The sequence below is a fragment of the Morone saxatilis genome, unplaced genomic scaffold (genome assembly GCF_004916995.1).
Source record: "Morone saxatilis isolate NCDOM2014 unplaced genomic scaffold, NCSU_SB_2.0 Contig2, whole genome shotgun sequence".
In the NCBI taxonomy this organism is placed as follows: domain Eukaryota; kingdom Metazoa; phylum Chordata; class Actinopteri; family Moronidae; genus Morone; species Morone saxatilis.
In genome coordinates, this window is record NW_023339762.1 from 11,144,115 (window position 1) to 11,153,149 (window position 9,035).

Below are 9,035 nucleotides of genomic sequence, written 5' to 3' on the forward strand. Positions count from 1 at the left end.
AGGTGGAATGAGAACCTGTCTGACAGGAGATTTGTCATGGATGTTGACCATGTACTGACGCTCCATCACTCCTAGGTCTCTGTGTGGGTGTTTGTGACCTACCAGACCTGGACACAGACCCAGATCAGCCTGCTCTTTGGGAAATTATAACCACTCTCAAAGGAACAGGTTGAAGGTTAGGACAGAAATCCAATAATAAACCCGGCTAAGTCCTTATTCCTACATGCTGGTTCCTGCATTGACATTCCCCCATATCCCAGTAGATCAACTTTCTGATAGAGCTGACTTAGTGGTGTTGGCAATGAAGAGCTTTGTAAAGCAAATGTCATAACTGAATGGTTTCATTGAGTGACCGTCGGCCCCCACAGTTCAAGTTGACACCAACCAACAACGATTCTTTCTTTAACAAAAGATCACGACATGCTGAGTCAGTCAGCAGAATTAAATGGCAAACCTGTTGGAGACTTTTCGAATTTCTATGGAGTGTTATTTTCAACTAATTTTAGGCAAGTAAAAGCCAGCTCCCATTTACAGACATGATTGGTTCCTGACATGTTCAAAATGAGCTCAAATCAAATTGTCAGTCAAACACACTTGGTGCTGGCAGGGGGTGCCATACAAATTGCATCATTCAGGCCAATGAAATGTGTGCAGTGTGTGGCACCAGTACGTGTACTAGTGTTGCTGAGGGTTTCGTCTGCTGTAATATGCTAGCACGTACAAAAATTCAACTACTCATAGGCGCTACACAGGCTAAGAAGAAACAATGTGGAGACCGCAAGAACTGTGACAGGTCAGCTTTGGCCGCTTGTGTTTGTTGACAAGATTGTTGATAGTGAAGACACCTCTGTCACCCTGTCTTTTTCAGTAACACGCATCTAGCAGTGTCATCTGTACTGCAAACCTTCTGCTTGTTTTGCGGTTGCTGTGTTTTACCACAGTGAATAAAAGAACATAAAGACACCAAAGCATGCTCAGTAGTCATATTCAGTACTGAGACAAGGCAAACCTTCCCATTGTCACTCTATATCACAAAGTGAATGAAAGAATGTAAACATAATTACTGTGGGGAATATAATTAAAGCACGATACTGCCTGGTGATGTACAATTCATCCATCTGGTGTTGTGGAGGTGGTTGAAATCTGAACTCTGAATCAAATAGTACTGTACTCCATGTAACTCAGGACAGCTGTTAACCCCTTGAGTCAAATATAAATCCACACTAAGTGGCTTGCAGAAATCCTAGTGTGGATAAAAAAGTGGAGTTGAGTCAAAAAGAAGTATTGAACTGGAAAAATAAATGCATTTAGTCCATGATATTGTGACATATAAGAAATAAGTAGCAGGAAAAATACTTTATCTTCATCAGTGCTGATAACTAAAAGTGGTCGAGATGATACTGGCCTCTCTTTTATGTAGCCTCAGTAAAAGGCCTCTGCTGACCATGTGACCTCTAAATAAATACTATGGCAGTTTCAAGACCTGCTGGACCCGGAGGAAACTCATTTAGCTGGCAACAAAGGAAAATATATGATTATGTCCTCTAAATTTAATTTGTATGGAAGAAGAGATGACTTGGACTTCCGATGGCTCTAATTATGTTTCATGGGGAGAACCACCACAACATCAGTGGGGATGTACTTGCCTTGCTATATTACGCATTCTGCATCAGTATGAATTATGCATACTATATAAATGTTAAAGTGGATTAAGTGCCAAGATTAACACAAATTAAATTAAGCGAAAAAAATCCTGTGTATAGTGGAACACTTGTCATCATAATCTCAGACTTACTGCTGGATTTTCCTCTTATGATACTGAAAGCATTATGAATGGAAAGTAAACAAGAATTTAAAAAGACTGTATGTCTTTCATAATTTAACACTCTTGGTTCCTTGCACTTTAATTCATGGTAAACACAAATTCCAGTCCAAATGTTGTGTTGGGTCACAAAAATGACAGCATGTAGGTCTAATGAAGAACGCTTTCTTGCAATGTTCGAGCCTATGTCTTGTGAAAGAAAACAAGCACATCCTTGGCCAAGGCATCAGAAGTCTGTTAACCACGTACCCCGCAGTGTAAAACTGTCTCTGCAGGCACGGCAGTGGCAGGAATAGCAATGTACTTTTTGGCAAGGACATCAAGTCTCTTGAAACAGCTTTCCTGCCATTGCCACTAATGAAGTGCATTTTGGTTGGGAATAATGGCTTATTTAAGTCAACTTTCTGTAATATTTAGCTTTGCCTCTGTAACACAGTAGCTCTTAACAAAAGGAGTGCTAATAAATCGCAGCAGTGCTTTAGAGCTGGGCCTCTCGGGCATTCCTGCAGTCTTTCAAGAACTTGTTGAAGCTTCCTAAACATGTGCACCGTTAACACCACCAGTCAAATCTGTTTAAACATAATATATGTAGATCAGTATGTTCAGATAGGACTTTGTACAAACTGCGTATTACCTTCTTTTTTATCTTAAAAAACAAAGAGAAGTGGATCAATGACTACTCATACTCCGATTTGAGTAATAATTTGTCTCAAGTCAGTAGTTTTTCACCCTCGATACATTTGGAGTTTGGCAGGGTGGGGACCTCGCACTCCAATTTGTTCAACGCCCCGATGTTCCTCAATAATTGTACGGTGTTAGATTAGTGCAAGCAACACCAGGGCCCATTTTTAGCTAGCTTTAACAACTGGCGAGATGAGAACAGATGAGACACAGCATGAGGGGCATGACACAGTGGAGTCAGAAGTAGTGCCTTAATAAACTCCCACCTGATGTCCCAACCTCAAAATCCTGTACCTTGTTAAAATTCCCCAGCTGAGCCCCAAGAAAAGTAGCCTGTATGTCTGACTTCATAGTTTGCTATCACTCAATTATTGCAGAGCCTCTTGGGAGTACTATGACAGAATACCATTGAGGACCCAGCACTTACAATAGGCCCTCATAATATGAACATAATTCGCATCTCACAGGGTGACTACTGTGTAGAAGCTGCATCAACCTTTACGTAAACAGACTGTATGCTCACGTTTAATAAACATATAACTTAATGTTGTTTGACAAAGTGAACTTGTGAACTGCACTTTCTCCATATTCAACATTTTCTGGGTGTTTCAAACTGGAAGTCAGAGGATTACAATTTACTTGGATTACACTGACTCTCTTTGCAGTAACAAATGGCACAACCTTTCTAATAGAGCATTCTCTATATTCTCATATAAATTGGAGCACCAATTTGCCTTGTTAGTCTGCCATTTCAAAATGCATTAAATACCCCATTTTTGAAACTATACTGCATTAATATGAGATTTGAGAAAATTAAAAAATAATATTATTGTGCAAATATAAACAACGACCTACGTATTAACTGTCCTTGTGAAAGCCTCTGGTCTTTGATGGGCACCGGGTAGCCTAGCACAATTATCCTAAACAATAAGACATTCAAATTGGCATGATACGATCTTACTCTTTGTCTTCATCAATTAATATGCCCATTAGACAGAGAAATGTTGCTCGCTTTTCTCTGACTAATTGCTTTGACCTGGCTTGGGCCTGCTACACCATTATAATAGGATTTTGAAAGAGCCATTTTCTAAGGGATTACAAGGCTGGTTGGTTTAACTCACTGCCAGTTCAGTACAAGCTCTTCCTTAAGTCAGTTTCTTTGAAGAAGGTCACAATACATTTGTGGGGGCTGGGTCCCAGGGAATAGATGCTTTTATACTGTCTATACATTGGGGGTTTTAATTCATCCCTTAGTGAAGGTGGATGAACAAAATGGTGCTGGGCTTAAATTTTTCAAAAACTGTGGTATTAAAGTTATGTATTAAGTTTACTTAAGAAAAGTGACTATATAAGCACACTTGGCCCGAGAGCAGGCAATAATCTTGTCAAAGAAATCCAATTAAAAGCACCTGGATCCTGAGGAAACAGGCGAGACTGGTACCTTTTAAAAAGCTATTTCTAAGAGCCGCGGGCCACTGGAGGCTACCAGGGCTCTGCTTCTAATGGTCTGAAGGAGCCGGGGTTCCCTTTTTCTGACAAACGATACACTGATACATGTATACGAGCATCCAAGCTCACTAATATAAACTGACTTTCAACGTCATACTAGGAATGTTTTTGGCCCCGATCCCGATCTGAGTCCTTTAATATTTGGGGTAGCTATACAAGTCTGATCCCATACTTATATTTACCTAACCTAATGTTACCTAAATGTTGATTAAACATGACACATTTAAGGCACAGATGTAGCCTTCTAAATTCTAAATCTTATTTTCCTCAAGTTTAAGTAATTAATATGACAAAAGACTTGCACATATCACTCTAGTGGTGTTGCTGGAACTACAAAACCCCACACCAGTGTTGGTGTCTCAGTCTCAGTCAGCAGCTTGCAGAAAGCACATGAACCCAACAAGAGATTAATTTAACTTCGGCCTGTCATCAAGGTACTCACAGAATTAATGTTCATTATCAACAGCTGATATGACCTTCCTCCTCCGACGCTTGTCATTTTAACCTGTGAAAGCAGCATTCACAGTAGCAAGTTGCTACTTGAATGTTTTCTACACTGCTCTTTGCTAAAAAACAAAGAAGAGATAACATATGCATTGCCATTGGAGTTCAGCAAAACTCTATATTTTGCCAAAACAGATTTTAGAACAGAATCGCCCAAATAATTATCCACATTCACACACTGTGATTTTCACTCACATACGGAGCAAACTGCTTGTAGTGTAGAGCCTGGCTATCATTAAGGAGAGCACTGCTGCAACACTAGCAGACTGATGTTGACAAAACACAGCAGGGTTCAGTAAAAGGATCAGATCTTGTTTGGCTTTTAGGTGATACTGAGCCAGTGAAATATGCCAGGATCTGCTGAAAGCTCAGGAGTGGCTTAGGACATCCCTATCTCAAACTCTGTCAACCTGCAAAATGTATCAACTACTCACACTATTGATATTCTGACTGTCCTTCATCAGTAGAGGCCTTATAACAGCATGAAATAGAGGAGTTCAGTTATGGACATCCCATTGCAATTACATAGTGTGAATATCCATTGTTCACTGCTGAGCTAATTACAAGGATTAGCTTTACATAATAATAAAAAAAAGAAATATGCAGCAGAATTGGACCATGAAGAGTGTCTGAAAGTCCCCACAAAGGTCCAAAACTTAACAACACTGAATGTACTAAACCTGTTTGATTCTGGTAGTGAAATCATACCGCCTCACTTAACTTAACAAAAATGTAACCATTTTGGTTCATTTTTATGATGGTCAAGCAAGACATTCAAGACATTCAAGTGTTTTATTTCCAGGAAAATAATCAGGTTAAAGGCCTGTCACCACAAGTGATTAGGAGAAGAAACCACAACAAGAAACTGCTGTACCAGATCCTGCTGTAGGGCTGTTGATGCCAGACTAAACAGACTCCGTCCTCAGTGACAGCAGTAACAGAAGAAAATAACAAGTTAAACTGATTTAGATGTTGTTACTTCATTTTGTCTAGTAGATGAATTGCTATTAATTGTACGTGTACTTGAATAATTGATTATAACTAAATACTAGTTCAGAGCTTCTTCTGTGACCATCAAATATAGCTAATTCTCAGAGTTTTCATGGCAGACTATTAGGTTATGTTGTCAACCTGCAATAATCACAACTCAGGTAAACACGATAGACTGTAATATTGCATAACTCTGAGCATGAATTTCAAACATATATAATGTGGAAACTTTTAGTTGTTTCATCTGCACAGAACTTTCAATCATTGCACACGAAACGGTAAAACATAACAAAACAATTGTTAAGAGTTTACAGCTCTTTTGTTCCTAAACATGACGGACTCTCCTTTGACACCCTGTACCAATCAAAAGAAGGGGAAACAGAGCAAAGGACAGATAAAATAAAGAGTGGAGGAGACAAATCACCTCTGCCTGAAGGGTTTTCAAAGTAATTGAAGCTGAAATACAATCTGGATGTGGCGGGGTGTCAGGGTGTCACAGGAGGTAGCTAATTGGGGGCAACCCCTTGTATGCCACGCAGTGATTAAGAGGGAGATGGCATTAGAGGATTAGAACAAGTTTAATTGGGTGTGTTGAATAACTTGATAACTTTTAAGGTTTCTGTTCATTCGTGTGATCTCAACATTTCTGGTTATCTACCAAGAATAATGGGCTAATTCTTCTGATCAGCACTGGGGAAAGAGGAAGAGTACTCACATAAAGGTGATGCAACAAGGATGTCCATAATTGGCCGCAAATCAAAGCATCTCTTTCAGATTTGCACCTGCTTTTTTAATAGAATAGGCTGTGATGTCTCACTCTTTGAAGAGAAGCCTGGTTTTCCATTTACAAAATCGAGTTGTAACTGGATTTGTGACAAACAGAATCAAAACAAAAGACCTGCTGCAAAGCAGACTGCAAATTAGCTTGCCGAACAAAAGATCTAAGGAAAATAATTAAAACTAGTTTTTATTTATTCTGATCTTGAAAAACGTCTTCATTTGTAACAGAGTTCGAGCTAATTACAGTTTTCATATGATACTAGTTGGCAAAAAAAAAGTGTGAAAGCAGGGCAGTTAATTGCATGGTAATGTTCATATTTTAGAGAGCTTTGTTAGCTCTTCCAATGAAATTTATTATTAACCATGTTTTACCCACTGGCGTATAGCATTTGGTTTATCAGCCTGCCTGAATTTATTCTACAGCTTCAGTAAAGTATGAGGGAAAATGACTTTCTATGATGTGACGGTGTCTTCCTCCACAACTGTCAAAGCTGGAAACTAAAACCAATTCACAGGAAAGGGAATATTCTCACACATTTCCTGAAAGAACTGAGAGATGGAAAGAGAGAGAGAGAGAGAGAGAGAGAGAGATACGCTGGTTTCCATAGCAATTGTCGGCCCTGTCACATGGTTACCTAGGAACTAGTTCTGTGATGCTGTGCAATTTATTTGTTTATGTTTGGCAAGTCTCCAGCTGTCACTTACATAGAACAATGCCTCATCTTGCCATTTAATTTCTGACAGATTTAAAAACCGTCAGTGATATTTCAAAAAGGTCAGAGTTTGAGAGATGTCAAATGTGCTATAAAGGACAAACTGCTCCTGCCTGCATAATTTGTCTCAATAATTACATCTTTACATATAGAAAACAGTGGGTCATATGCAGGTCAAAAGGACCACACACAGGCAACATCAACACTGGAACTCCATTTGGTGCTGACTGATCAGTGCTCGGTGGATGTGTGTAACAGATAATAAAAGCAAGTGCATCACGGGTCACACTGAATGAAGATTAAATGCAAACGCCGCTCAAGTAATTTATGTAAATATGAATCACTCTTCAAAGCCTTAGTTTCACCTTTGATAAAGACAACCAAGTGCTCCATTTGTCTAAAAGCATGATCCATTTCCCACAATTTGATAACCAGGGTTGGGGAAAGATATATTACAAGCTGCTGGATCACAATAATCACATTACTGAACTGAACTCAGAGTAATGATTGCTCAGAATCAGGCCAAAATAATATAATACAGTTGAAAATATACGTGTAGACAACTTAAAACTAATTTTACTGTAAGTGGACCGACATTTGTTGACGTACAATTCCTCAGATAGCAATGAATTATAATGAATACTGGAAGCAGTAATCCCAATACAACTGAATGTGACCAAAATGCCTTATTGGGTTAGAATAATTAAACAGGTTGCACTGCAATACAATATTAGAAAGCACTTCATTAACTACAATAGATAAAAATGGGGGAAAAAAACTTGAATCGTACTCCTGGCTCATACAATTTCCTAAAGTTAAATATCTACTATTTTGGAGGCGAGAGCTACAATTTTAATTTGGTTGGTAAAAACTGTCAACCGCCTGACAGTTACAAGTTAGAAGAGTGTGAGAGTGTGTGCTTGTATGACAACAAGGGTGTAAGAGAGTGTTTACAGGGTGACAAGAGGCTTTGAGCTCATCTGCCTAATGAGAAGACTTGATTAGCCCTCTACCCCTGTGACTGCCTAAAAAAGCCCACCCCACGTCTAATCAGAAATCACTGCAATTACGGTTCTCTACAGGGTGGTAAAACATGACTGCACAAATGTTACTTTCACTTTAGAAAGAGCGTCTCAATCACAGGGAACTATTGAGCTCTTTCATGATGCAGCAATCATCATCATCAAAAGAAAAGTCAGACTTTCAGATTCCGGCACCCGATTGTTTTAACTCATTAAAATATATCTATAAATTTGGCTAGTAAACAAATTAACTTATGTTTAGTGATTTAAGCAGAAACAAGTGTATGTTCCTCTACAGTTTATTTTCTCCTCACATTCACCATCTCATCCTTTATTCCAGAGTGCCCTCTGCTGTTCTGGCAAGTACACTGCACTGTGACAAATATAATGTCTATTGAAAGTTATTGATTTCATGTCAATAGCAGTGACTAAAAATACATATAGGTAAAACTAAATATGAGTGAGGACAGAAAAATGTTTAATACCACATTAAAGGAGCTTTAATTGTGATTAAAGTACTTGGTCAAATTTAGATAATGTTTATATACAGAAGTGTTTTAGGCTATAAGCAAACTATAAGCCATAAAAAATAGCCTATAAAATTATAATATGCATGATAGTCCATTGATATGCATTTCTATTTTTCGTCAATTCAATTAAATAGATGAAACAGTATTTGGTGGTATCATTTATCCGTAGTGGCCCCCCCTTTGTTAGTAGTACTCGCTCTCATAGGGATCATTTTTATTATCTCATGTTGTGGTTTGTATTTAGTTTGACTGGTTCTGCAGTCCCTAGTAACATTATTTTCTTGTGTAAAAGACTCAGACCACTTAGGCATATAATATCTAGTAGCGGCGTATAATGCACACCAATAATTGTAAACATATGATAAGAACCATTCGTCACACTTACTGTATATGTCACATACACTAGATAGGAAATGAGTAATGCAATATGCATACATTTACCCTTTTTTACTGAAGGTATAAGCCTTTCAAATGAAGAACTGTG